We start from the raw sequence: 27241 nt of genomic DNA on the forward strand, positions 1-27241 counted from the left end.
CAGCTCCGCAGCAATCCGCCCATGGATGAGGGCGGGGCGGCTCTGCTCCCGGGAGCCCGGTCCCCATCCCCGGAGAGGGTGGGGCTTGCACCGGAGGGCTGCCCCCTCCCGAAGACCCTCCCGGGTTGCTCGCGCCCCGCCCCTGGCCCCGCCTTCCCCCGCGAGACCTAGGGCCTATCCAAAGCCGAGCTGAGAGAAGGGGTATCGAAAAGCCTACCCTGTCCAAGCCTCCTCCCGGCTCGGTCGCATCTCCTTCAGCAGTGCCCTCAGATGCAAGGGGAAAAGGGCGTTCGCTGAGTGGACAGGAGCGCAGGGGGGTCGAGCTGCGAAGGTGCCGATTCGTCCTCATCCTTCCCCTCTGAGTTCCCCCTCCTCCTCCCGCCTCAGTGGTGTGGACCGCGAGAACGACTAGCCACAGCCCGACTGGCGCCGCTGTCAGTGCGTCCGGGCTCCCCAGCGGTGTGCGCGGGGGGCCTGCTGGAGGCGGCAGCGGCGGCGACAACGACGACGACGACTTACGGGGGCGGCCACCTCTTCTCTGGCCCCCACCCCAGCATTAGTTCCCTCAATTGCCCCCGCCCTTGGGCTTTTTCTGCAGCCCGTGCGAGACTCGCGGGCTCTCCCGCCTCTCGGTCCCCTCCTCCACCCGGCCCTCGCTCCTCCCCGCCTCCGCCTCTCGTTGTTTCTCGGAACCTTTTTTGCTCCCGACCTTTCCTCTCTGGGTGAGTGGGGCTCGGGGGTGGAGCGGGGCGGGTGGGTCTTGCTTCCTCTTCTTTGGGTGTTTTTTCTTCTTGGGTTCTCCGACCACCCCCACCCCACCCCCACCCCCTCCTATTTTTAGAAACACTTTCAGCTCCGGGAGGGAACCACGTGCTGGCCCGGGACGGAGTAAATACACAAATAAATAGAGGCGCTGGCGGGGCAGGGTCCCCGAGGCCTCGGCGGGCCCCGTTCTGGGTGCTGCAAGCCCTTGGCCGAGCGCGGCTCCGATGCGCCCCTCTCGGGCCTCGGTCCCCAGAGCCGCCGCCGCCCCGGGCTCCGGCTCGCCGCCGGCAACGATGGTGGCCCCTGGGGCTGCTCTCGGGGCCGGGCCTGGGAACTGGGGGAGGGGTGGGGGACCGAGCAGGAAGGAGGGGGGTGGCGATGGCGTCAGGGCCGCTCCGAAGGGATGCTGCTGGCGTCGGACCCTACGAGCGGCCCCCGGGCTCCGATGCTTGCCCTCGGCCCTGGGCCCAAGCGGCTGACCTCCCCGCAGTGAGACGCGCCCTCCCCCGGCTCTTCCGGGCCGAGGCTTGGAGGCCGCCCCAGCCGGACGGGGCCCAGCGTGGGGGGGCTGGCCGTGCCCCAGCGAGAGCGGGGCCGCAGGTAGCCGGCTCTCCCGCCCTGCCCAGAAGCGGTCCCCTACTAGAGAGCCCCCGGGGCCTTTACCAGGGAGATGCTCTTCCCCCGCGCAACGAAAAAGTACTTTTTATAATCTAATGTGAGTTATAGGGAACTTAAAGGGGGTCACCCGTACAAGCTCCCAGCCTTTAGGAATTATTTTTCCTGTTTTGACTCCCAGACCAGCGAAAATGCAAAGAAAATTAAAATTATTTTAAGACTTTCTCGGTACCCTCTCCCCCTACCCCCGTCGGCTTCTCCGGACTTGGGGAGGGGAACAATGGGGAAGGAAGGATTTTTGAGGGGAAAGAGGAAAAACAACAATTCATCCCTAACCACGACTCTGGAGAACTTTGGAGAATTTCTGTCCAAGGGGTCGGTTCCATCTGGAGACCTGGGGTGGAAGATAATATAGCTATAAATTTACCTTCTCATAGAATGTAAGATCCTTGAGGGCTGGGGCTGTTTTTCCTTTTGTCTCCAGCACTTGATAGGCTCGTTGAATGGAATTGTTGGATTGCTGCCATCCTGTTGGTTCTTTGAACTCTGGGGAAGTTCCTGGCAGGGTGTCTCTTCTGATATGTTTGGAATTAGGATTGAATGAAAACTGTGGTCCCTTACTGCTTTAGCATCCTGTCTGAAGCCGGTTTGGGGGCTGGCTAAGCAACAAGCAGGGCCTCTCAGTCCTTAAGAGGTCTCAGCTGGAGATCCCCTAGAGCTGGAAAAAACGAGGGGGCTGAGCAGATCTTTCCCTGACCTAGCTGGGACCAAGGAATGGACTGGCGATTTGGGGAGGGAGGATCTGGCACCTCTTTGGTTAAAGGGAGTTGGGTAAGGAAAACTGGATTTGTGGGAGGATAAGGTATCCAAGTTTGAGCTTTCAACGCAGCTTCCTCTCTGCCTTTGGAACTTCCAGAAACTCTTAGTGTCTCAGTGAGTTTGACCTAAAGCCTCTCATGAACTGGATGCAAAGAGCATTAAAAATTGTCTTCTCTAAGTATGTCAGGGAAAGAAGGTATAAGGTAAGCTGCTTATGCAGTCCTGGGGAGTCAGCTGGTTTCAGTCTTCTACTCCATTCAACTTCTTTGTACTGAGCAGAAGGCATATTCAGAGAGGAAGTGACAAAGCATAGTAAAGTAGCTGAGACTGGAACCCAGTTCTCTTGGCTATTAGTCCAGATCTTCTCTCCCCTCCACCCCCACACCCCTCACCACTGCTTAGGCCCCTGTCTAGAGGAAGGTAAGATCTGAATTTAAAACTCCCAGTGGTATATAGATCAAAAGGATTACTTGGGTAGATCACCTTTCTGAAAGATTGTTCCCTTAACCTTGCTGACCCTGGGGAGGGATTAGTTCTGGGGGAAGGATTAGTTTTTGGCAACTGCAAGAATCCTGACCTACAATGCTAGGACCCAGTTAGGGGCAGCATTTGGCTGAGAGCCTGGGCTTAGGAAGAGTTCCTCACATTCTTATCAGATGCAAACAGGGTTTTGAAGGGTTGGGGCAAAGGATATAAGGGAGGTGGGCAGTGTTTCTCATACAAGATGCAGCTGGTATTCAATGCCTTGCTCTGGGGTGGCAGAAGATAAGAGATGGGGACAAAGGAGTTACTTTGACCACAAACTCCTGGGACCTTCAATGACCCAAATAACTGCTCAGGCATGGAGGACAAGATCAAGATTTAGATAATGACGATGTTGTGTGGTCATCAAAAGATCCTAGCAGTACTAGTATTACCGTAATGATCTGTGGTGGTGGAAAAGCAGCCTGGCATATCATCTAGAGCTGTGAACTGGGAGGCAAAGAAGACCTGACTCCAAGTTTAAGCTTGTATTGTTCTAGCTCTCTGGCTATTGGCAAATCACTTAAAGTCCCTGAGCCTTAGTTTCCTCTTCTGTAGAATAGGGATAATGGAGAATCAAAGGAAATAAAGTATGTAAAGAACTTTGCAAACTTCTTAAGTGCTATGTAAACATTAGCTGTTATTTATTATTCTCCGGGGGCTGCCTTTGTGCTTTCTGGTAGAAAGTGACCAGAAACCTGTGCCACGTGGCTTAATTTGCCCAAGGTCTTTTTAATGTAGTAGGACCAAGGAGGGAGCCCTAGCCAGGGGATCTGAAGAATATATGGTCATTTCCCCTCCATGGGCCTCAGATTCGATGTCTTTAAAAAGAATTCAACTAAAATATCTCTAATTTCCCTTTCTGTTCAGAGTCTGATTCTGTGATTATATGAGGGTGAAACTGAAAGAACTGAAAGCAAAGATTGGTGCATCTCTCCCATTACCTTTCATCTCAGCACTGATGGCAACTTCTTGGTCCTGTGTTCCCTTATTTCCCAGAATGTTTCCATGCTTCTCCCTCTCTACTTAGCTGAGTTAAAGGCAGCCTTTGTGGGGGCAAAAAGTGATATACATGGTGTCATGTCAAGAATAAATTTGTGGGCCTAATTTCTGGCTTTGCTGCTTACTGCAATCTTGAGTAAGGTGCTTCTGCCTTCTGGGCTTCAGTTTCCTTATCTGTAGAATGAGGGGTTTGGACGAGAGTCCTCCAAATACCCTCCCAACTCTAACTCCTATGATTTAGGGAATGAGGATCATAGATCTAGTGTTGAAAGGGACAGTCTAGTTCAACCTTCTCATTTCGCAGATGAGGAAACTCAGACTCAGAAGAGGTTAAGTGACTTACCTAGGGTCCTACAGATAGAATCAGAGATGGGAGTTGAACACAGGTCCTGTGACTCCAGAGGTATTGTGGTTTGATTTTGTTTTTTCCAGTGTCCCACAATGCCTCCTGAAGTCATGACTAGACAAAACTGCTTGTGTCAAAAATCTTGAATTTACAGTGAACTGCAAGCCCAAAATGAGTTGTGTGATAAGAGCATTCAGAAAAGTTAATTCAGTGGTGAGCTGCATTAATAGAAGCACAGTGTCCTGAATGAGGATGGTGATAGTCCTCTGACACTTTGCCCAGGTCAGACCACATCTGAGATACTGTGTTCAGTTGTAGGCACCATATTTTTAGGAAGGATTTAACAAGCTGGAGCTTGTCTAAAGGAAGACAGCCATGATGATGAATGGACTGGGGACCATGATATATGATGATAGAATATGGGAAATCAGAATGTTTTCACCTAGAAAAGGGAAGACTTAGGATGTGATTACTGCCTTCATGTGTTTGAGAAAATGTCACATGAAATCAAGAATAGTCTTGTTTTGCTTTGCCCCAAGAGACAGAGCAATATGTAGAAACAGTTCTTGCTATAAGGGAAAACTTCCTAACAATTAGAGCTGTCCAGAATTAAAATGGTGACTCTCCAGTAACTATCACTTGTCAGTATCCTAGAAAAGATTCTTGTTAGGGTATGGATAAGGTAGATTGGAAGGCTTAGGAGATCCCTTTAAAAAAAGTTTTATTGATGTTCTTTTCTTTTTTTACATTATTGTCTCTTCCCAGTCACATCTTTCCTATGTAAAAGTGGATATAGTCAAGCAAAGCAAAGTGTTGGCCATGTCGAAAGTGTATGCCTCATTCTATGTCTATAGTCTGCCACCTCTCTGCTTAGAGGCAGGATACCTATTTCACCATTATTCTTGTAAAATCTTGATAGGTCACTGCTTTGATCAGAAGTTTTGAAGTTTTTCTCTGTTGTTTTCTTTGACAGTATTGTGGTCATGAAAATGAGACACCTAAGTGACAATCAGTTAACTGAGACCCAGAGAAGGGAAGAAACTTGATAGAGCTAACACAGTAGGTTAGCTTCAGAGCTAGGATTAGCTTCCAAGGCTCCTGGGCCCTTTCTACCACACGATTCTCTTGCAAAAATTTTTTCTTTCATAGTTCTCTGAGTAGAGATAGTCCCAGTGATTAACATCATGCTTAATCTCATTTTGGGCCAGACCATTGAGTTTTTAAAAAATTATATTTGTTTTAAAGTATTATGAGGTTAAAACTTTCTTAGGTGGGGTAGAGGGACCTTTCCTTAGGCCCCAGTGAATCCTGGTCAGGATTGAGGTATGAGAAGTGAGATCTCAAGGAGTTTACAGTCCAAAGAGTGAGGAGGATCTCTGGATTTGTAGTCAAATGACCAGAGTTTGAGTTCATTTTTGTTATAAGATGTGACAAGGTTGGACTAGATTATTTCTAGAACTTCTTCTAGTTCTGACATTTGAGGATTCTGTAAACACCATTTGTAAGGACGGAAACCCTGCTTGCTACCTGTCAGGATAAATCATTACTACATTCTCATTAAGTATTCTTCTATTAAAAGACTAAATTTAAGTTCCCTACTATTGGCTAAGTAATGTTTATCCTAGAGGAGTTTATCTCTTGTTTTCTAGTTTCTTGTTTGGGCTTTTTGACCATGGGCTTTGCTTTATTTCTGTTGATCTTACTTTCCTTTGTAGCTTGTAGGGAATCAAAAAGGGTCATTTCTCTCATTCTCCATCTTTATCAGAGTAGGGTTTTCTCTAAGCAAGATTTGTCTAGGCTGTGGTGAGAAAGAAAACAAAACCTGCCATGTAAACAGGCCAGTTCTGTATTCTGGGGCTTTTTACAGAATATCCTGAGGAAGCTCCAGTAGAGGAGAACTCTAAATAAGAAAATTTTTTTCCTTATATCTTAAAGACTCACTCTGAATAGATTTTTCACAATTTTTGTTCCCTTCAGGTGTGTAACTGCACTAAAATTGTTGTTCCGTCATCTTGGTCTGTTCAACTCTTTGTGACCCCATTTGGGTCTTTTTTGGCAGAGATACTGCAGCATTTTGCTGTTTCATTCTCCAGGTCATTTTATAGATGAGGAAACTGGGGCCAATAGAGTTAAGTGACTTGCCCAGGGTCACATAACTAAGTGTCTGAGGCTACATTTGAACTCAGAAAGATGAGCCTTCTGACTTCAGGTCCAGAACTCTACCCCTGCGACACCTAACTGCCCTGCACTGAAATTAGCTTCTCAGATTCTGTTCCTGGCTGAAGGAAACTTTTAAAGTTATGTACATTTATTTAATCTTCTTCAGCCTTCCCAAGTAAACCTCATTCATTTATCAGTACTTAGTATTGCTGGGCCCAGTGCTAGACTGTCAATCCTAATGATAACTCTTTTATATAATGACTAAGAGTTTACACATATGCCATAATGCTGCTATCTCATTCAGTAGACAGACTTGTGAAGTAGGTACTGAAAGGAGGTTTTCTTATTTTGCAAATGAGGAGACTGAGGTTCAGAGAGAGGTTTACACAGGCTTATAAGTCTCAGAGGCTTCTGACTCAATGCATTATTCTCTTTGCCTGCACCTCTCTACCCTTCTAAAAACAACTCACATTTATCTAGCCTTCTGTGATTTAAAAAGTACATTATCTCATTTGATATGCTGTATGAATGAAATCTAGTCCCTGCCTTCAAGGATAGCACAAACACTATAATTCATCTTGGAGCCAGTCAAGTACATGAAAGAAATACAGATTATTATGAGGTCACATGGAGGGATGGGGGTGGGGAAATCACTTTAGGCTTGAGGAGATCCTGGAAAGCTCCATGGAAGCAGTGGCAATGTTAGAGTTGAGTTTTGAAGAAAAGAATTCTAGACCTAGAGATGTTTCTGAGTTCTGCCGCAGGCATTTGTTAACCCGAGACCCAGTTTCTTTTTCTGTAAAATGGGCATAGAGAATACTTGCATTGCCTACCTGAAAAGGTTGTTGTGGGAGAGCATTTTGCAAACCTTAAAATGCTATACAAATGTGAGATGGTTATTTCAGTAGGTGGAAATGATATGAGCAAAAGTATTGAGTGAAGATAGAATGAAATTTATATGGAAAACAGTAATCCTTTGGGGATAGACTATATAGGGTGCATGGGAGGGAAACGTGAAGTACGAGATCCCTGAAAAGAGAAGTTGGAGCAAAACTATGGAGGTCCTTGAATATCAGGCTGAAGAGGTTGGACTTTTATCTTGTAGTCAGTGGGGGGAGTGGAAGGTTTTTTGAGCTACGTAGAGATGTGGCTAGAGCAGGGAGGGTATTAGGAAGCTGAATCTGGTGGCATGTACTGGATAGATTGGAGACCAGTTTGCAGCTTGACTTCTATTAATGACACTCATTCTAGAGAAGAAATTTGTCTCAAGAATGAGCAGTTCCCCAAAGGGTGTATTGCAGGAGGGTTTCTTTTCTATTTACAAACAAACAAGAGTTAGGGTCTATCAGCATTCATCCATTAGTTGTATGTTTGGTCAGGGAAAAAAATATAATTTCTTTGTCTGCTTTTATCCGCCTTGTGGACCTGACTACCTGTTTATGTTCTGCAGTTTTACCAAATCACTTTGAAGACTGAAGTGAACATGGGTCATATCTTAGAGCTTTTCTCTTCTCTTTGTTCTGTCAGTGAATATTAGAAAATGTGCCTTGAATTACCCAGCTTGGAGAAATAAAGCGGCTCTGCCTGTTCCCTGGTACACTTTCATGTTTCACAGCAGTCAGGTCAGCTCCTGCTCAGTTTGGCCAGGCCACGGCTGCTTCATGTGTTTGGGGCCCACAACTGTGGTCGGTGAAAGTGGCTGATGGATCCTAGTTGGAGAGCTGCACGGGGGACTGTAGAGGTCATTTAGTCCAAACCTCTTACCTCACAGAGAAGGAAACTGAGGCCCAGTAAGGTAAAGTGACTTTGGTGAAGGTCACATGGGTAAAAAGTGACAGGGCTAGGATTCTAATCACTTTTTCCACTGCACCACAGTGCCCTTTAGGGGGAAGCAGGACTGACCAAAACCACATGCAGCACTATAGGTGTGGATTAGATTTTGATCTGATCACTCAGTAATGAATTTCCGACCAGCTAATCTGTGCAGGCCTTGAGCTGGGTGAGGACACAGATGCGTGAGACCAGTGACCTGTCCTGTAGGTACAGTGATAACACACAGGTAAAGGAGAACTCCCATTTCTATAGGGCTCTAAAAAAAAAGCACTTCCCTTGCAGCAGCTCTGAGAAACCTGCTGTATAGTTATTTTATAGATGAGGAAAGTGATGCTCAAAGAAATTGACTTGCCCAGGGCTACACAGTTATTGTTAGAACCAGGATTTGAACCCAGGTCCCCTGATTCAAAGGTGAGTGCTGCTTCCACTATGCCATGCTGCCTCAGATATCTGTAATACAAGGTTGTACAGGATAAGTCCATTGTGGAGGTGATAGCAAAGTGCTGGGAGAGCTTATTTTTAGCCAAAGGGATCAGGGAAGGCTTTGTAAGGAAGGTGGCCTTGAGCAGGGATTTGAAGAATGGGTGAGATACTGACAGGCTGGAGGAACAGCATGAATGGGGCCTCGCCAGTCTTTACCAGCAGTCAGTCAGTAAACATGAAGTGCTTATTGTGTGTCAGGCACTGGGAGGACAATGAGAAGCAAAATTAGAATGTAAGCTCTGCCATCAGAAAGCTTACATTCAAATTGTTTTTACATGTAATTAGAAAAAAGCTTATATTCTGAAAGAGACAACATGTGAACAAGCATATATGAAATATATACACAGTATCTTTGACTTCACTTCCTCCAGCTACTCTGATACTGTAATCCCTGTGGCCTGAAACATTCTTTTCTCTTAGGCTCTGTAAAGGACTCGTGGTGGAGTTAACTATGTTCTTCTGGGTTTACCTCTTGGGTTTCTCTCAATCTATAATGCTTTTTCATTGTGTTTGGCAGTTTTTTGTTTACTTATGTCTCCAGCCTCAGTTTCTGGACTAGGCACTAAGCCTAGTCACCACCTTCTGCAAGAATTTCTGGGTTTGAACTCAGTCTCCTGGGCTTTGGCTTGGACAGTTCTCTCTCTCTCCCTCCCCTTGTGCTTTCCTGAGCCCAGGGTTGACTTTGTTCCTTACTGACAAGCCCCAACCAGATGATGTTTGTACTGGTATCAGGCCTCTTGAGAGGCCCCCAGGTGCTTTTCTTCTCAGGTACAGTGCTGGTCCTTTGTTCTTTAATGGCTCTAGCAATGGGCTACCTAGGTTCTGGTTTGGCCTTGTCTCCTGCTGAGCCTTGCGAAGGGCTGCCTGGTCCTTTGCCTTGTGTCTTGTGGTGGCTGGGGTGTAAACTGGATGGCCTGGTTCTGTCGCTGGTTTTATGCTTCACCTTCCACTCATCCTGGGTTTTTTCTGCTTATAGCTTCTGTAGGGTTCTGGCAGGATTTTGTGCTGTATGGAAGAGCTTAATAATAAGAATTTTTTATACTTATCATTATTCCTTCTGCTACGTTTATTTTTAAGAGTTTTATTAGGATATTTATAAGTGATCTGGGCTCCAGTAGGTCCATAAATGCTGCCATCTTCTCACAATTAGATACATATATACAGAGTAGATAGAAGTTACTAGTAGCTGCAGGGAGGAGGGGGATCACAAAAGGTATCCTGCAGATATTGAAGGAATTGTATCTTGAAGGAAGTCAGGATTTCTAAGAGGCAGAGTTCGGAGGGAGACACAGTAAGACACAAGATGGAGTGTCTTGTTCATGGAACAGTAAGGAGACTATTGTCCTTGGATTACAGAGTGTGGAGGGGAATAAAGTATAAGAAGAGCTTTCAGTGCTAAATAGAAGACTTTGCCTTTGATTCTGGATCAGATAGAGTTAGGGACAGAGATGGGACATGGTCAGCCCTGCACTTGAAAATCAGAGTGGCAGCAAAGTGGAGAAATGATTGGAGTCAGCAGAGGCACAAAATGGGATGACCACATAGAAGGCTATTACTGTCATTCAAGCAAGAGGTTATCAGGGCCTGAACTAGGGTGATCACTGTTATATGAGGGGAGGGGAAGTGATTTATAAAAGAATTGTAAGGGTAGAATGACAGGATTTGGAAGTAGATTGGACATATGAGGTGAGTGATAAAACTGGATGATTGAGAAGGTGGTGATGGTGACAGAGAGGCTCAGAAGAGGGGAGGGTTTGAGGGAAGGTAGAATGGCTTACTCATAGATGGAACAGGCATGTACCTACCTATAGGCAGCGGTGGAGAACCTGCAGCTTCCAGGCCACATGTAGCCTTTAGGTCTTCAAGTGCAGCACTTTGACTCCAAACTTGACAGAGCAAATCCCCTTAATAAAAGGATTTGTTCTGTAAAACTTGGTTTCAGTTAAAAGCCTGCACCTAAGGACCTGGAAGGTCACACGTGGCCTCTAGGCCACAGGTTCCCTACCCCTGCTATAGGGGGTGAATTCCAGCAACTTGCACCCTTCCCTTTAACCTGTGAGGAAGCAGCCATGATTAATGGCAAGTGTGGGTTTGGAATTAGAAAGCCTGAGTTCAAGCCCTCTCTCACATTTACCACTTATGTAACTTTGGGCAGTCCCTTTTCCTTTCTGGGCTTCAGTTTTCTCATTTTAAAACCAAGAGGGTTGGAACCTTTGGGGTCCTTTCCAGCTTTAAATCTTGTGGTGTCTGTAATTTCAACATTAGAACTTCATTCTGTGGAAATCCTTCTCTTGAAGACCCTAAGATGCTATAGCTCCTTCATAGAGCACTCCATGATCTCCCTGCCTTCCTGAGGTGAAAGTAACCTCTTATTCTCCACTCCCACCCCAAAATGGCACCAAGTACCTTGCCTGGACCTCACTTTTCCCCTCCTCTCTCTTTGTGTCATCATTACTTTTGTACTTCTCCACCCCATGTAAGTTCTATTCCATGTAAAGTCCTTGTAAGCAGGACCTGTAACTCTAGCATTTAGCACAGTAAGATGTGTCCTGCACATAGTAGGTGCTTAATAAATATTGAACAAATTAATTATTTTACCTCAAGGGTTCTTAACTTATGATTCTTGAAATTGTTTGGTTTCTTAAAAAAATTATTTTGGCAACTGTAGTTCAGCTTAATAGGTTTCCTTTGCCATCCTGTGTTTTGTTTTATGCATTTAAAAAACATTCTTCTGAGAAGTCATTGATAGATTCACCAGATTGCCCAAGTGGCTTATGACAAAAAAGAAGAAAAAGGTTGAGAACCCCTCACTGATCTTTGTTAAAAGGCCAATCCCCTTGAGAGGAATTTATATTCAGCTATTCTATGAAAACTTGAGAGCAAGTTTGGGTTTGGAAAAACTAGCAGTTAGGTGGCACAGTGAATAAAGCATGGGACGTTGAGTCAGGAGGACTTGAGTTTGAATCTTGCCTCAAACATTAGTTAACTGTGTGATTTTGGGCAAGTCACCTAATTCTCTGTGCCTCAACTTCCTCATCTGTAAAATGGGGATCATAATAGCACCTATCTCCCAGAGCTGTTATGAATAACAAATGAGGTTAACATATGTAGTGGGCTTTGCAAACCTTAAAGCGTTATATAAATTCTGTTTTTTATTATTACTACTAGCTGCCATCAGGACTCTGATACCTGAGGGGGAATAGAGAACTGATAGGCTCAGGGACTGAATTCGTTGTCTACTTTCAGAGTTTTGACTCTGGGATGATAGACATGGAGCCAAACCAACTCTGCCTAGCTCCACTTGGACTCCCCTCCTTTGAGGGGCAGAGCACAATGAAGTGACTACTTTGAAAAAGGTGGGAAAATTTTGAGTGTACTTGAAGGGCTGTACTGGAGAGTGCTGAGCTAAGCCAGGGAACTGGGTCTTCAGAATTTCTCAGACTCAGGGTTCCCTTGCATTGACCATACGTCTTTTGACCAGCCTTCCTTAGGGCTCCAGGGACACTGAACTGACTTTTTCAGGGACAGATTGCTGTCAGATGAGACTGTCCCAGGTGCTGAGAGCAGGTTCAGATTGCAGCCTTTAGGCTTTCTTACTGTCCAACTTGGTGAGCTTGGTCCCCTTGTGTGGTTTCCCCACCCACTCAATCAGTCTGAGTTTATAATACTTTGACCTCTTTGTAGCATAAATTTGGCGAAACATTGCCCTCCTTACGACTTTTCTTTCAACTTTCTCTAACCCCAGAAACCTGACTCCCATTGGCCTTCTTTGTGCCTCAGTTTCTTGATCTATAAAATGGAAATTATATCCTGGATAATAATTCCTGTTCTGGCAACCTTAGAGGGATGCTATTAGGATGAAATGAGATCATTCATGAATGTGTTTTTCCAATGCGTAAGGCTAGAACAGATGTGAAAGATAATTATCCCAGAGAACCAGAGGGAATCCTTGCTCTGCTTTACCGTTTGTGAGCTTTGTGGCCATAGACAAGTTGCTTTCCTTTCTCCTCTTTGGACCTATTTTCCCTTCTGAAAAATGAGAGAGTAGGACCTTCAGGTTCCCTTCCAACTCAAAATTCTAATAATCCTACAGTGATGGTCACTACTTTTATTCTTGGGGAAGCTGGGGCACAGAGAAACACATAAGTGATTCCCTCAGGCCCCTCCACTCAGGTATGACCCTCCTCAAGATATTTACATTTTGTGTTTGTAGAATTGGGGCCTGTTTTACCAGGCTGGTTCCTCAGAGGAGCTGAGAATACCACCTTCTGCAAACTTTTCTCAGTTCCTAGTTATCATTCACTCCTCGAAGATGTGTTGTTCACTCATGGTGAGCTCTAGGCACAAAGAGAGAATTTTCAAACAATGTATACCTTCCTGTATGGATATTCTGTAACCAGATAAAGATTGTTTTCTTCTGTTCTAGTAGAAAGCAGAGCTACGCTGTCAGGGGCAAGAGCAGGGAAGGCTTTAGCCCCCCAAATCCTATCACCTCAGTGTCTTTCCTAAAGGTTTCTTCTCTACATTCACAAGTCTAACAATTTGGTTTTGTCCTGTCCCTCGGCACATTTGCCATTCTATATTCTCATTGGCTCCAAGTTGCTTGTACTTGGCATTACACTTTCTTCATCTCCACCTGTTGGAAGTTCTTCCTTTAAGGAAGGTCTACCTCAAGTGCTGTTCCCTCTTCCTTCACCTTTCTAGCTAAAGGTGGCTTTTTCTGCCTTGTTTTCCTAGAGTATTTTTGTATATAGTGCATGCTGCGTTCTTGGAGTCCCATCCAACATCCCTTTCCACTCCCCCCCACCTTAGTTTGTAGTTTTGAGTACTGAGAGGCGCTTATTGACTTAACTTGATGGGAAAGGAGGGAGTGGATTGGTCAGAACTAATGCTCAAAGCCCCACTTCAGCTCTCACACTTTATCCTGTGGGTTCTCTCTGCTGTAGATTTCTACCTGCCTGCTCTCATAACTCATCCATGAGTCCTTTTCTTCTGGATCCTATCCATATGTACCCTCCTGAGCCTCCATCCCTGTCTCTGTGTCCCTGCCTCTCTTAACATTGGCAAGTTATGTGCCCTGATCCCTTATTTCTGGGTCAGTTCAAAGGATCATAGATTTAGAGCTGGGAGGGAACTTAGAGGTCATCATTTTACACATGAGGAAACTGAGGAACTGAGAATTCTCTGGGATGGTGTTTTTTCTCTAGGGGATAAGACTGGAGAGTATCTGAAGGGGAGATGCGTTGGAGACCGAGACCTAAAGGACCTGAGATGATTATCACTAAGGTTGCTCCTCATTAATTTTTATTTCCTTTCTTTCCCACCTTCCTTTCCTTTCTTTTCCCTTTTTAAACCTCTCCTGTACCAGTGGCCTGGAACCTGCCATTTGGTGTCTCCAAATCCCTTGGAATCAAGAACTAAGGCGGGCTGTAGTTCCATCGCTTCCTCATTTCTGTTTTTTAAGTCCTCAGACCACAGGCTTAACACTATTAACATCCACTTCCTTTCATGATTAGATACAAAATGGTAACATTACCCCTTGCATTGTAAATGTTAAGATCTGGTAGGACACAGCAGAATAATCACTTAATAACATTGTTATCTCAGACCATTTGACTGACTGGAAGATGCTTACACTAGTACCATCTCTCCTGTTGTTTTTTTTTTTTTAATGTAATTATTATTTTTTTTATTTTTTTTTTTAATGTTTAACAATCACTGCCATATAATTGCGATTTTATCCCCCCCGCCTACCCCCCACTACCCCCCTCCCTCCCCACGACTGCATACAATTCTGTATAGATTCTACATATACTTTCCTATTGAGTATATTTTCACTATAGTCATGCTGTGTAGTCAGACTAAGATAAATGAAAGAAATCATATAACAAATCAGAACATGATACACAAACACATACACATACACAAACATGATCTGCTACATTATGTGAGTGACTTCCATATTTCTCTCTCTGAGTGTGGAAGGCATTTTGCCTTGAGATCCACCATTGGGATTTTTTTTTTTTTTAAGAAGTTCTTGTGTTATTACAAAAATCTAAGTCTACCAGAAAAAACTCTCACACACTGTGGTTGTTGCTGTGCATAAAGTTCTCCTGGTTCTGCTCCTTTCACTCAGCATCAGGTCATATAAGTCCTTCCAGGCCTCTCTGAAGTCTTCTTGTTCATCATTTCTTATGGCACAATAGTACTCCATTACATTCATATACCATAATTTATTCAGTCATTCCCCAATTGATGGACATCCCCTTGACTTCCAGTTTTTGGCAACTACATAGAGTGCTGCTATAAATATTTTTGTACATGTGGGACCTTTTCCCATTTTTATGATCTCTTGGGGATATAGTCCTAGTAGCGATATTGCTGGGTCAAAGGGTATGCACATTTTTGTAGCCCTTTGGGCATAGTTCCAAATTGCTCTCCAGAATGGTTGGATGCGCTCACAGCTCCACCAACAATGAATTAGTGTTCCAACTCTCCCACATCCTCTCCAGCATTTATCATTTTCTTGTTCTGTCATGTTTGCCAATCTTATAGGTGTGATGTGGTACCTCAGAGTTGTTTTGATTTGCATCTCTCTAACCAATAGTGATTTAGAGCATTTTTTCATATGATTATAGATAGCTTTAATTTCTTCCTCTGAAAATTGCCTGTTCATATCCTTTGACCATTTATCAATTGGGGAATGACTTGTATGATTATACATTTGGGTCCGTCTCTCCTGTTATAAAGTGTCTTGCTGATGAGTTTAAACTACCCTGACTGCGGCAGAGCCTACTAAATCATCACCAAGGACTGAAGTTGACCCTGTGTTTCAGAGTCACCCTTTACCTAGATAGCTCACCTTCCATTTGAATATTCAAGCAAAATATTTGTATCTATGACTGCCTTGGCCTCAGAGTAAAGTGTTTCGTTCCAGTTGTAACTCTTTTCTTTTTCCAGTAGGCCATAAGCCTTAAAAGTACCTTGGACTTAGAATCCTGAAACCTAGATTTGAGCCCTGTTCTCAGCCACTTATTAGATGTATGACCTTAATTCTGTCTCTAGTTTTCATTCCTTCATCTGGAAAATGGGGAATAATTATACATATAATATTTATCTTCCACAGTTGCTGTGAAGATGAATGAGTTGAAGGATGAAAAAGAACTCTATCGTTGGAACGTACTGTATAAATGAGTTATCTCTGTCTCTGATCTGTTAAATAGCATTTATTAAACAACTGTTATATGACTGGCACTATGCTAAGCACTTTACAAATATTATCTCATTTGATACAACTCTGGGAGATAGGTACAGTTATTATATCCTTTTCATAGATGAGGAAACTTAAGCAGAAGTTAAGTGACTTGTGCAGGATCAGACAGCCACTAAGTGTCTGAGGCTCAATGTGAAATCAGGTCTTCCTGACTCCAGTCCAAGATGCCTAGGTGGCATCATAGAGTGCTGGATTTGGAATTAAGAACTGGATTCAAATCCTTCCTCAGTCACTACCTTTGTAACCCCTTCAGGCATCTCTTTTGATTTCTTGGAGTCTCAGTTTCCTCATCTGTAAAATAATCTGAATGCTTCCTAAAGCCCTGTCTACATCTTAAATCTATTGTCCTGTCATTCTTCCACCTATACTGCCTACTAATTGAAGTTCCTTCTGACATGTCTTTCTCTGTTAGCCCATAGCTGCTGCCAGGTTAACCTCTAAGTGAGGTCAGGAATACTTACACCCATTGTTCTTAGGAGGAGTGAACCTCATTCAGGCAGACATTCCCCTTTTGGTAGAAGCCTGGAGGACTACAGGTGGGAACAAAGATTTTTCCAATTCTTAGGAGTCCCAGGTGACCATACTCTTATCCTCGGGAGTGTGCAGAAAGAAATTTCCTCCTTCACCCTACCTCAGGTTCTCATACTTCTTTCTTTACATAGCATGAGCTATTGTTCTGTGTTTCTTTCAAGGTTCCATAATTTTGTTTCTATGAATGCTCCCTCCAGTGATGCAAATCTATACACTGAGGAGTTCATAGAATCAGAGGCTTAGGGTTAGAAGGAATTGTGTCCCATTTCCAACTCCCTGATTTTACAGAGGAGGAAACTGAGGCCCAGAAAGATGATGAGGTGATTAGCTTGAGATCACATGGGTATGCAGCAAAGTCAGGATTCAAATCCAGGTCCTCTAACTGCAAATGGGTGTAAGTTATAACCTCAGAGTAATTTCCCTAATTAGTGATTTGGAGCATTTTTTTTTTAATGGGGTTGTTAATAACATAGATTTCTTCCTTTGAAAACTTCCTATTCATATGTTTATTGGGAATGACTCTGTCACCTTCACGTAGAGTCATTTCTTGGAACGAAGAAGACAAAAAGAAAGGAAAAAATCAGCACAACCAACACATAAGTCAAATGAAATTGACAGAATATGTAACATTTCTCTATCCATACTTCCTGATGTCTGTGAGGGAGTGAAATACCTTTATCATCTCTCCTACAGGGTCAAGTGCCTTGGTCATCATAATTATAAAGTATCCATAATTATAAAGTATTTTTTGTTCTTTTTGTATTGTTGTCACTGTGTGTGTATACATATATATGTATATATGTTTGACTTACTTTAGTATGCATTATTTCATATGTCTTCCAATGCTTCTCCAAATTCTTAATATTCATTTTTTCATATATCACAGTAATATATTGCAACTTATCCAGTGATTCCCCAATAGCTAGGCATCTACTTTCCAGTCTTTGCTACCACGAGAAAAGTGTATATGGGACTTTTCTTTGTGTCTTTGACCCCCACTGAGTATACCTGTAGCTGTGAGGCCTTTATATCAAAGAGCATGGACATTGTTAACACATTTTTTAAAGTCCGGATTGCTTTCTAGAATGGTTAAACCAGTTCACAGAATACCAACAGTTTATTGTTAGTCTCCCTGGCAGCCAATTCCCCTCATTTAAGGTTACTTTCCATCTACAATGTATTTATCTTGTTATGTTCTGATTTACCTCTGAGTCTCCCCATTAGAACATATGCTCCTTGAGGGCAGGGGCCAATTTTGCTTATTTCTTTGTATTCTCAGTGCTTAACACAATGACTGGCACATAGTGAGCCCTTAATCAATTCTTAATGATCGGCCATCTTTCCAGCCCCTCCAATGACTTTGTCATACTTTGTCACCTTTGTTCATTTGTTGGAGATGATTAGAGCTTCTGATCTAACTCAGGACTCTGCTAAGAGGATGTCTCCCCTCAACATCCTTTAGCAATGTATCCACAGGAGGATGCGGAGAATTGGTCCAGTGGGTCTGTGTGGCTTTGTGCTTCGAAAGTTCACCTCTTGAGCCCCATATCTCACCCAGGACTGCATCACAATTTGGGGAAAGAAACTTTTCAAAATTATTTCTAAAAAAGAATTCAAAACCAAGCTGATTTTCCAAGTTAGTCCCTGGTCTGTTTCCTGTCTCACCTCTGAAAACTGGGCAGCCATAAGCAACAGCTCTTACTTTTCTAAAGTACTTGTTTAAGGAGTAGTTCTTCTTGATTAAAGTCTACCATATTTTCCACATAGTCTTCATGTGTGAAGCACCACAGTGATCTCCATAATAACTGGCTTTAATTTCCATAATAAAAATGGAAGGCTAATCATCTTGAAAAAGGCTTGACTGAATGAATCTTCTGTCTCGTGACACCAGTAGAATCACAGTGTTCAAGTTAGAAGGACCTTAGAACACAGAATACCCTCCTTGCTCAAGTCAGCCTCTTCGAATCCCTACCAGGTCCTTCAGAGCTCAGCTCCCCAGACTCTACGTGAACAAGACCCAACCTTGATGACCTCCTCCACAGAATACATTGTAATGGTGTAAGCTCCTTGAGGGCAGTGATTTTTATTTTTTCCCCACTGTGTCTCTTCAGGTGTATCCTTAGCACCTGACCTGGCACATACTTGGCACTTAATAGATGCTTATTGGTTGATTGATAGAATTTCAAAACTGTGAGGGACTTCAGAATGCCGAAGTCTTTAATAAAAATTAACTAGTATCTAATCACATGATTGTGTAGATTGTATAGAAAACAGGCTTTGGGAAAGAAAATGACTTGCCCACAGTCACATAGATAACAGATATCAGCTGGAATTTGAGTTCTGACATTTCTTGGTTCAGGTGTACAAAAGGAAACCATTACAATTGAAGATTACATGTCCTCTGCTAATTTGAGGTCAGAGTTCACTGTTACTTGAAAACACAAGCCTTCTGGCCACTCAGTCTTCTGCTAACCTCATGTGAGACATCATGTAGCCTAATATATTTTCCCACCTCCTTGTGTTTTTGCACAGCAGTATATTTCCTTTTAAAAAATTTTTATTGATGCTTTTCAAAAAAATTACTTTCTTCCCAATGACTTCCTCCTCCCCCCAGTATAATTCTCTCTTGTAGCAAAGAAGTACAGTTGAGAAAAAAATAAACAAAAACAGGCCATTTTGGAAACTAAGTGCTGCATTCTACACCTATCGTCCACTATCTCTCTGCTGAGAGGAGAGAGTCCTGCTTCACTGCCAGGCCTCTGAAGTCACAATTGGTGACTGTTATATCTATTAGATCCAGCTGATCTAAATAGTCCTATGAGGAAGACCAGGAAAATTATTGTTCTCCCCATCTTATAGACAAAGAAACCAAGGCCTAGAGGGGCAGAGGTGGGATACTGGGGTAGACAGCTGCCTGAGGCACAATACTTAGGCAATGCCACCAGGGATGTTTTTTAAAGATTTTTATAAATGCACATATTTTTAACACCAGAAAATCCCACTCTCCTGTGCCTGGAGGGATTTATTTTGTGAGAAGTCAAGTCACATATGTTACTGTGAAGGTTCAAGTTCCCCTATGAGCAGTAACACACTTTTGCTTGTACACTACTGTGAAAGAGAACATGCTTTTTCCACCATTCTCTTTGTCTTTCATTGATGGGTGGCTAACTGGGAGTACCACTCACCTGGTTTTAAAACCTAGCCTTTGGTACAGCAGTGCCTTGGCTCTGGGAAGGAGGTTATCATCTCCCACACATCTAGCACTTAATTCTGTGCTGCTAGTGTGGACTGAGGTAAAAACAAAACAAAACAAAACAAAAAATTCGCAGGTAACTGACTGAGGGAAGGCCTATATCAAGAAAAGGGGCTGGGTTTGTGGAGCCAGAAACCCAGCTCAGGTCTCAGCAAAACAAACCATCTCTAAGGCTGAGCTTGTGCCTGCTCTTCAACTGCCTGATTTGTAAATAGCTTGCCCCTGTGGAATTCAAACTGCCTGCACTTTGTGCGGTGACATCTCAGGGGCCCTCAGAAAACAGCCTGAAGGATGTTACTGACAGGAGAGCTCCTTTGAGTGGGGGTGGGGGAAGAGGAGAGCTGCATTCCCAAGCCCAGAGCTCAAATCTCCCTGGAGAGGTGGTAACCACTGTGTCTCTTCAGGCTGCAATTGATCTGCCTCTCTGACAAATGGGAAGTTCAGGGTGATGTCTGCCCACAAGCAATGGCAGGTCTAAGGTATCTACCCATACTAGAGCTCTGGAGGCTTCCTCAGCTCCTAGGGGCAGAGTCCAATCCCTTATTTTCCTGGCCACAGGTGACAGGAAACCCCAGGTCCCAACTCACTTGGTTGGCCCCTATCTAGTTTTACCTTTGATGAGGCCCCTACTTCGTAGAAGAAGTTGGGAAGTTAGATCCCTCCTCTCAGCCTTTGCCAGACAAGCCCTGCCTCAAATACCAGTCCCTGTTGATGTTTCTTGTTCTGAGGAGTTTCTGACTAGGGGCAGGAAGTCTTCCATATGTACAAGGATTGAGACAGACCTCCTTCATCCTAGGGGGAGGAGGAGGATGGGTTTTTAGTTTCAGTTGGCACAACTGGCTGTACTAAGCCTGAGTCTTAGTACTGAAGGTCTATTTCTGTAACATGCATGAAGGTGACCTTATTCCTCTGTCTGCCTAGAGAGACATTAAAGACTGGCCCAGTCCCCAAGAGTCTCCCTCCCCCCTTTCTCCCTCTGCTTCTTCCTCTCATAGAATCCAAAATTTAAGGTTTGGAAGGGACCTTTGACTATCTAGTTCAATCATCCCTGAAAAAGAATCCTTTCTGCAACATGCCTGACAAATGATCATTCAACCTTTGCTTGAAGACCTCCAGGGAAGGTGAACTCCCTACCTCTTTGGGAGCCCTTCCTGTGATTCCTTTCCATCTCCTTCCTTCCCCTCTTCCATCTCATTTTTTCTCTCCTTTTCTTTCTCATCTTCCATTTGTCTCACTATACCCTTCTCATTCTTCTTTCTCCCTCTATCTCATTCTTTCTCTTTCTGCTCTCTTTTCCACTCATCTCTCTATTCTTCCTACTTCTTTTACCTTTTCTCCTCTCTCCTCTCCTTTCCTGTCCTCTCCTTTACCCATCATTCTCTTACCTTACCAGACTCTGTTAGTGTTAGAGCCAGAAGAACCTTAAATAATTTGTCCAACACCTTCATTTTACAGAAGAATTATTTACAGAAGAATTTATTATCTTCATTCCAGAAGAATTACAGAAGAAGAGGCTAAGCAAAGGAACGTGACTCACTTAATGTCAAGAGTTGGTAGCACTAGAGAGTCAACTACAAAACTAGTCAAAATAATGAACAACTTTAGCAAAGTTACAGCCTATCAAATAAACCCACACAAATCATCAGCATTTCTGTATGTTACCAACAAAACTGAACAGGAGGAGATAGAGAAATTCCGTTTAAGATAACTGTATACAGCATAAAATATTTGGGAGTCTGCTTGCCAACACAAACAGGAATTATATGAACACAATTACAAAACACTTTATATAAATAAAGACAGAGCTAAATGACTGAAGAAATATTAGTTGCTCATGGGTGGGACGAGCCAATATAATAACAATGACAATACTACCTAAATTAATTTACTTATTCAGTACCATACCAATCAAACTACCAAAGAATTACTTGATAGAGCTATAAAAAAGTACTAACAAAATTCATCTATAAGAAAAAAGGTTAAGAACATCAAGGGAATCAATGAAAATAAGTAAAGGAAGACAGTCTAGCAATGAGATATCATTACATTATATCATCAAAACAACCTTGGTACTGGATAAGAAATAGAGAGGTTCACCAGTGGAACCCATTAGGTGCACAATATAGAGAAGGAAATGAGCACAGTATCCTGAGCGTTTGATAAATCCTAAGAGCCTAGCTATTGCAGCAAGAACTTGGTATCTGACAAAAACTGCTGGGAAAACTAGAAAGTCTGGTAAAAATAGTCATGGACCTGCATCTCACAGCATATACCAAGAGAATCTCAAAATAAGTACATGATTTAGACAGTAAAGGTGGTATAAGCAAATCAGAAAAGCTTGGAAGAAATTATCCGTGAAATCTATTGAAAGTTTCACAGAAGTAAAATGAATAATTTTGTTTACATAAAATTTAAAAGTTTTTGCACAAACAACTAATGCAGCCAAAATTAAAAGTAGGAAACTGAGGGTGTGGGATTTGAAGCAAATTTTTCTGACAGCGATCTCATTTCTCAAATATATAGAGAAATGAGTCAGATTTATAAAAATCTGAGCCATTTCCCAATTGATAAGGAAGTGGTCAAAGGATATGAGCAGGTCGTTTTCACAGAAGAAATCAAAGCTATTAATATACAAAAAAAAGCTTTAAATACTAATAATTAGAGAAATGCACATTAAAACCACTCTGAGGTACCACCTCAGACTCATCAGATTGGTAAAGACAGGAAAGGAAAAATGACAAATGCTAGTGCAGAAAGTAGGTACGTTAATGCACTGTTGGAGGAGCTGTGAACTAGGCCAATCATTCTGGAGAACATTTTGTAAATATGTCCACAGAACTGTGAAATTGTGCATACCCTTCAACTCAGCAATGTCACTGCTAGGTCTATACCTCTAGGAGATTAAAGGGAAAGGATCCATAGGTACCAAAGTAATAGCAAAGAACTGGAAATTTAGGGGATGCCCATCAGTTGGGGAGTAGCTGAACAAGTTATTGTATACGGATATGATGGAATACTATTGTGCTATAAGAAATGTTGAACGGGATGGTTTCAGAAAAATCTAGGAAGACCTATATGAACTAATGCAAAGTGAAGTCAGAACTAGGAGAACAGTCTACACAGTAATAGCAATATTGTAAAGAAAATCAACTGTGAAAGACTTAGTGACTGATCACTATAATGATCTACCATAACTTCACAGAACTCATAATATAAAATGCTCTTTCTAGGTAGAGAACTGATGAACTCAGAATACAGATTGAAGCATTTTTCCCCGTTATTTTTCTTACCGTTTCCCCCCTTTTATTAGATAACTAATGAGGAAATATGCATGACTGTATAGTATATCTATAATGGATGTCGTATTTCTTACCTTCTTAAAGGGAGGGGAGGGGGAGATAGGGAATGTAGAACTGAAAAATAAAATATAAATTTTAAAAAAGAGTTGTGACAAAGCTGGAAATAGAAGCCATATCTCCTGACTCAAGCTCAAGGTTTTCTTTTACACAGCATTTCTTGTCAATCTATATGATACCACAGCAAAACTTGGGATCAGGGGATGGAGAGTTGGACTTTGAATTGCTGGTGGCCTCTATAATGTCACACAAATGGACTGGAGGGAGAGGACCACAAAGGATGGGATCCTCTGATGGTACGGGAGTGGAAAAACTCCAACCCTGTGGCTCCTACCAGTCCCTCAACTTTGTTTTATCCTGTCTCTGGGTAATATTGTCATAGGAGATCAGGGAACCCTTTCACCTTGGCAGGCTCCTGTGAGCCTGCCCATTTCAGAGGAACCTATGGAGGATCAGGGATAAAGAGCAATTGACAAACTGTGAATCCTGGTTAATCAGCTAATTAAGCTTTCCCTGCCTGATAACTGAGCTCCTGAAGCTCATAGCTCAAATGATCAACAGAGCCCAACCGAATGTTTAGTTTAGGGTCTGTGCAATAGAAGTGAAAGAACATTGAATTTGGAGTTATCAGGCAAATCAGTTATCAGTTGAAATCTTTAGATGAAATTTATTAGCTGTGTGATCTTGGACAAATTGTCCAGCTTCCCTGAGCCTCCATAGGGATGATCAGTCTTGCACTGCTCTCCTCTCAGGGGTATAAAGGGGAAAGCAGACTGTGAATATGTGCCTGGAAAAGGTTATTGGCTGCCTTCCCCCACTCTTCCCTCTATCTTTGCTTGACTCCCTTTCGTTCTGTCTCTTCCTTTCCTCATTCTACTTCAGTGAACAAATTGTACATTGAGTGTGTGTGGTTCCCTCAGTGTCATTTTTTCTTGACTCTCTATGAACTAATAAAATTCAGTAGCTCCCCTGACCTCACAGTTACCTGCTGTTACTGGGAAAGAGCAGGCTCTAAATAGCTTATCCCTGCTTCTGGGCCCACCTGCTAATCAACCACAGACAGAATTGTTCTTTTTTACCTCAGGTCACTCAGTCAACCAACCTTAAAGACACTTCCTGCAGGCCTTCACTCATCTGCCTCATGCCTTGGTGTTTTGCCTTTTCTGAAGTTCTTGGTTTTGGACTAGCTAGAGTCATTCAAGGGTAGAGGCCTGTCCCAGCCCTGGGAACTCATCACTTTTGTTCTCTGTCCTCTGACGGAAGCAAACAGTACAATTCAAAAAACCTTAATTAATACCTGACTGTATACTGAGAACTAGGAATACAAAGACAAAGACAGACCCTCCCCTCAAAGAACTTACATTCTGTAGGGGTGAGGGAGACTTACAACATACAAGCTGGCATACTGTGGTTTACAGTTGGAAAAAGCATTTTGACATCCATCCATTTTTCTCATTTGATCCTTAACAAACATCCCATGATCAATGGAGGACACTAATTAGTCTCATTTTATTGAGGAGAAAATAGGCTCCTAGACAATATCCCACAGCTAGTAAGAAAGTCACGGCATCTGGAGCATCAGAGTCTGTTGAGTTCAGCTTCTAGCTGACCTCTCTATGTAGCATGAAGATCTAACATGGTAAGAGACAGTGTAAAAAGATTGCATTTAGAGTCAGAGGGGAGTCAGGGAACCTGGGTTCAAATCTGCTGTTCATGCCATGTGTAACCTTGGGCAAGTCATAGCTTCCTAAGTTCTAGGCTTCCTCATCTATAAAAAGAGGCATTGGATGAGATGGCCTTTAAAGTCCTTTCCAGTTCTAAACATATTATTCTGTGGCTCACTACCTCCTGAGACAGGCTCATCCTTTTTTGGCCAGCTCTAATTGTTAAGAAGTTTTTCCATAAACCAAACCTTAATCTCATTCAAACTTCCAGCCATTGTGCATAAATAGGTCTACCACCTTGGACTAAACATACAATTATAGGATAGTAGACTTAGAGCTTGAAGGAACTTTGGAGATCATCGGAGTTGGACCCTTTCACTTTGCAGGTGAGATAACTGAAGCCCAGAGAGGTTAAGTGACTTGCCTAGCGTCACATAGCTTTGGTAAGTATTTAAGGCTTCAAATCCTGGCTCCAAGCCTACCTACACCTTGGTGTCTCTTAACAGAGCAAGAGTACATGTTACAACCCTTCTAATGCAGCAGTCTTGTCTCATCCTCCACTCCCAAGTTTGCTTTTCTCCAGGTTTCAGTATCTGCAGTTACTTCTGCACACTGCCCTCACCAAAAGCAGTTTAAGAGGGTAGGAATGGGCCATTTAGTAGGCACTAACAAACATTAAGCACATACTGTGCTCTTGCAGGGCTGGTGAAGATTTAGAAGTGAATAAAACATGGTCCCTGTCTTCAGGAAGCTCACTGTTTAGTTGGGGGGGGGGGGGGAGGTGCAGTGAAACACTGGCAAATAATAGAATAGAGAGTGTGATAAGTGACTAAGGAATATAAAGTACTATAAGATTAGGTCGGGGAGCTAGGTGATGTGGTGCAGGGAGCACCAAGCCTGGAGTCAGGAAAACTTATCTTTCTGAGTTCAGATCTGTCCTCAGACGTACTGGCTGTGTGGCCTATGGCAAGTCACTTAACCCTGTTTGCTTCAGTTCCTCATCTGTAAGATGAGTTGGAGGAGGAAAGTTGGAACCACTCCAGTATCTTTGCTGAGAAAACCCCTAAAGTGGTCACAAAGAGTCAGACACAACTGAAAAACTGACCAAAAAACAAGTGAGTCAATAGTGAATTTTAGTGAAGGATTGGAAAGGGTATGAGCATTAGGGAAGGCTTTCTGGAGGAGGGGGAATTTGAGATAGGCTTTGAAGTATGGGTAGGACTTGAGCATTTGGAGATGTATGCATCTGTGGATTTAAGCTCAAGACAGTCACTGAACTTCATCTAGTCTTTTTCTTTGCTCTTCCCATAGTTGAAACCCTTGGTATCCGCACTTGCTAAGTCTGGATGGTCACCAGCTTCTGCTACTCACAGGAACTGGCCTTTTCAGCACTAACGCTGTGTCCAACACAGTGTTTTATCAAGTGTATCTAGCACATGCTACTTTTAGCAGTGTTCCCACAGCTTTTGTATCAAGATGTCCCCTTTCCACACACATGTTACCACACGAATGCCTAGACACACATGGCATCCTCTCATTTAGGCACATCCTCTTGTCAGTGTCTTCTTGTTGTTTCTTCCTCTCCCCTTAGGTAATCTAGCTTTTCTATAGACTGTGACTGTGTGTTTTACTCCAACACTTCTCCTGCAAAACAGTGCAGTGACTGGTGGATAGATAGGAGCATCTGCCTTACCAATAGCAATGTTTTCTTTGACTTCCCACTGCATTGAGGACATCTCTCTCTCTACACAAGCATTTATATTTAGAGTTTCTGGTCCAGCTTCTTCATCTTACATATGAGGAAACTGAGGCTCAGAGTCCATGTAATTTATCTAGGTCACACGTAGGCCCTCTGACTCCAAATCCACTGCCTTTTGCTTTGCCCATGCTTTTCTCTTAATCTGTATGTATGTTTTTCTGTGTGTGTCTCTTTGCTTGTCTCTGTCTCTTTAGATATGCTTTTTCTTTTTTATTTTTTTACTTATTTTTAAAATAATTGTCAAAATGCCAGTTCTAATGAGGAATATTTCCAGACAGGCCTGCCCCTCAGTGGTATGAACCTCCAGGCAAAGCTGGAGTGGGATGAGTCAGAAATGTGCCCAGTTCCCCCTACCTCCTATACATCTCCGCACATCACTGCCTCTCACACATACACACACATACACAACACATTTCTCCTCACATACCTCCACATGGACACATGCCTCCTTTGCACATACATCACAGCTGTATCTCCAACACTTGAGAGTAAAGAATAGGCTGGGAGTCAGGAGACCCAGTGTCTAGGCCCTTCTTTACTCTGTTAGAGACAGCTAGATGGCCTAATGGGTAGACCTATGGTTCTGGAATGCAGAAGACTTGAGTTTAAATCTGGCCTCAGACACTTACTGTCTGTGTGACCCTGGGCAAATCACTTAAACTCTATGCCTCAGTTTCCTCATCTGTAAAATGGGGGTAATAATAGTACCTATTTCTCAGGGCTATTGTAAGGTCCAAATGACACAATATTTGTAAAAAAAAAAAAAAAATTTGCTTAGTATGGTTCCTGGCTCATAGTAGATCCCCGTGTGGTTACTAGCCAAGTCCCACCCCCTCTCTGGGCCTCAATTTCTCCCGACT

The 27241-nt window shown here is 43.1% G+C and overlaps 1 protein-coding gene across 12 annotated transcripts in view; it reads left to right on the top strand.

Annotated features, from left to right (window-relative positions):
* Positions 1-245: 245 nt before the first annotated feature.
* RALY (RALY heterogeneous nuclear ribonucleoprotein) overlaps positions 246-27241 on the top strand; it is a 63389-nt gene continuing 36393 nt past the window's right edge. For 7 of the 12 annotated variants that reach the window (XM_072631288.1, XM_072631295.1, XM_072631290.1 and 4 more), the window contains exon 1: positions 246-722. The gene's annotated coding sequence lies outside the window, so the exon portion shown is untranslated. The remainder of the gene's footprint in view (positions 723-27241) is intronic. The other 5 variants (XM_072631298.1, XM_072631299.1, XM_072631292.1 and 2 more) reach the window with 3 other exon arrangements.

This window comes from Notamacropus eugenii, chromosome 1 (assembly GCF_028372415.1).
Source record: "Notamacropus eugenii isolate mMacEug1 chromosome 1, mMacEug1.pri_v2, whole genome shotgun sequence".
Lineage (NCBI taxonomy): Eukaryota > Metazoa > Chordata > Mammalia > Diprotodontia > Macropodidae > Notamacropus > Notamacropus eugenii.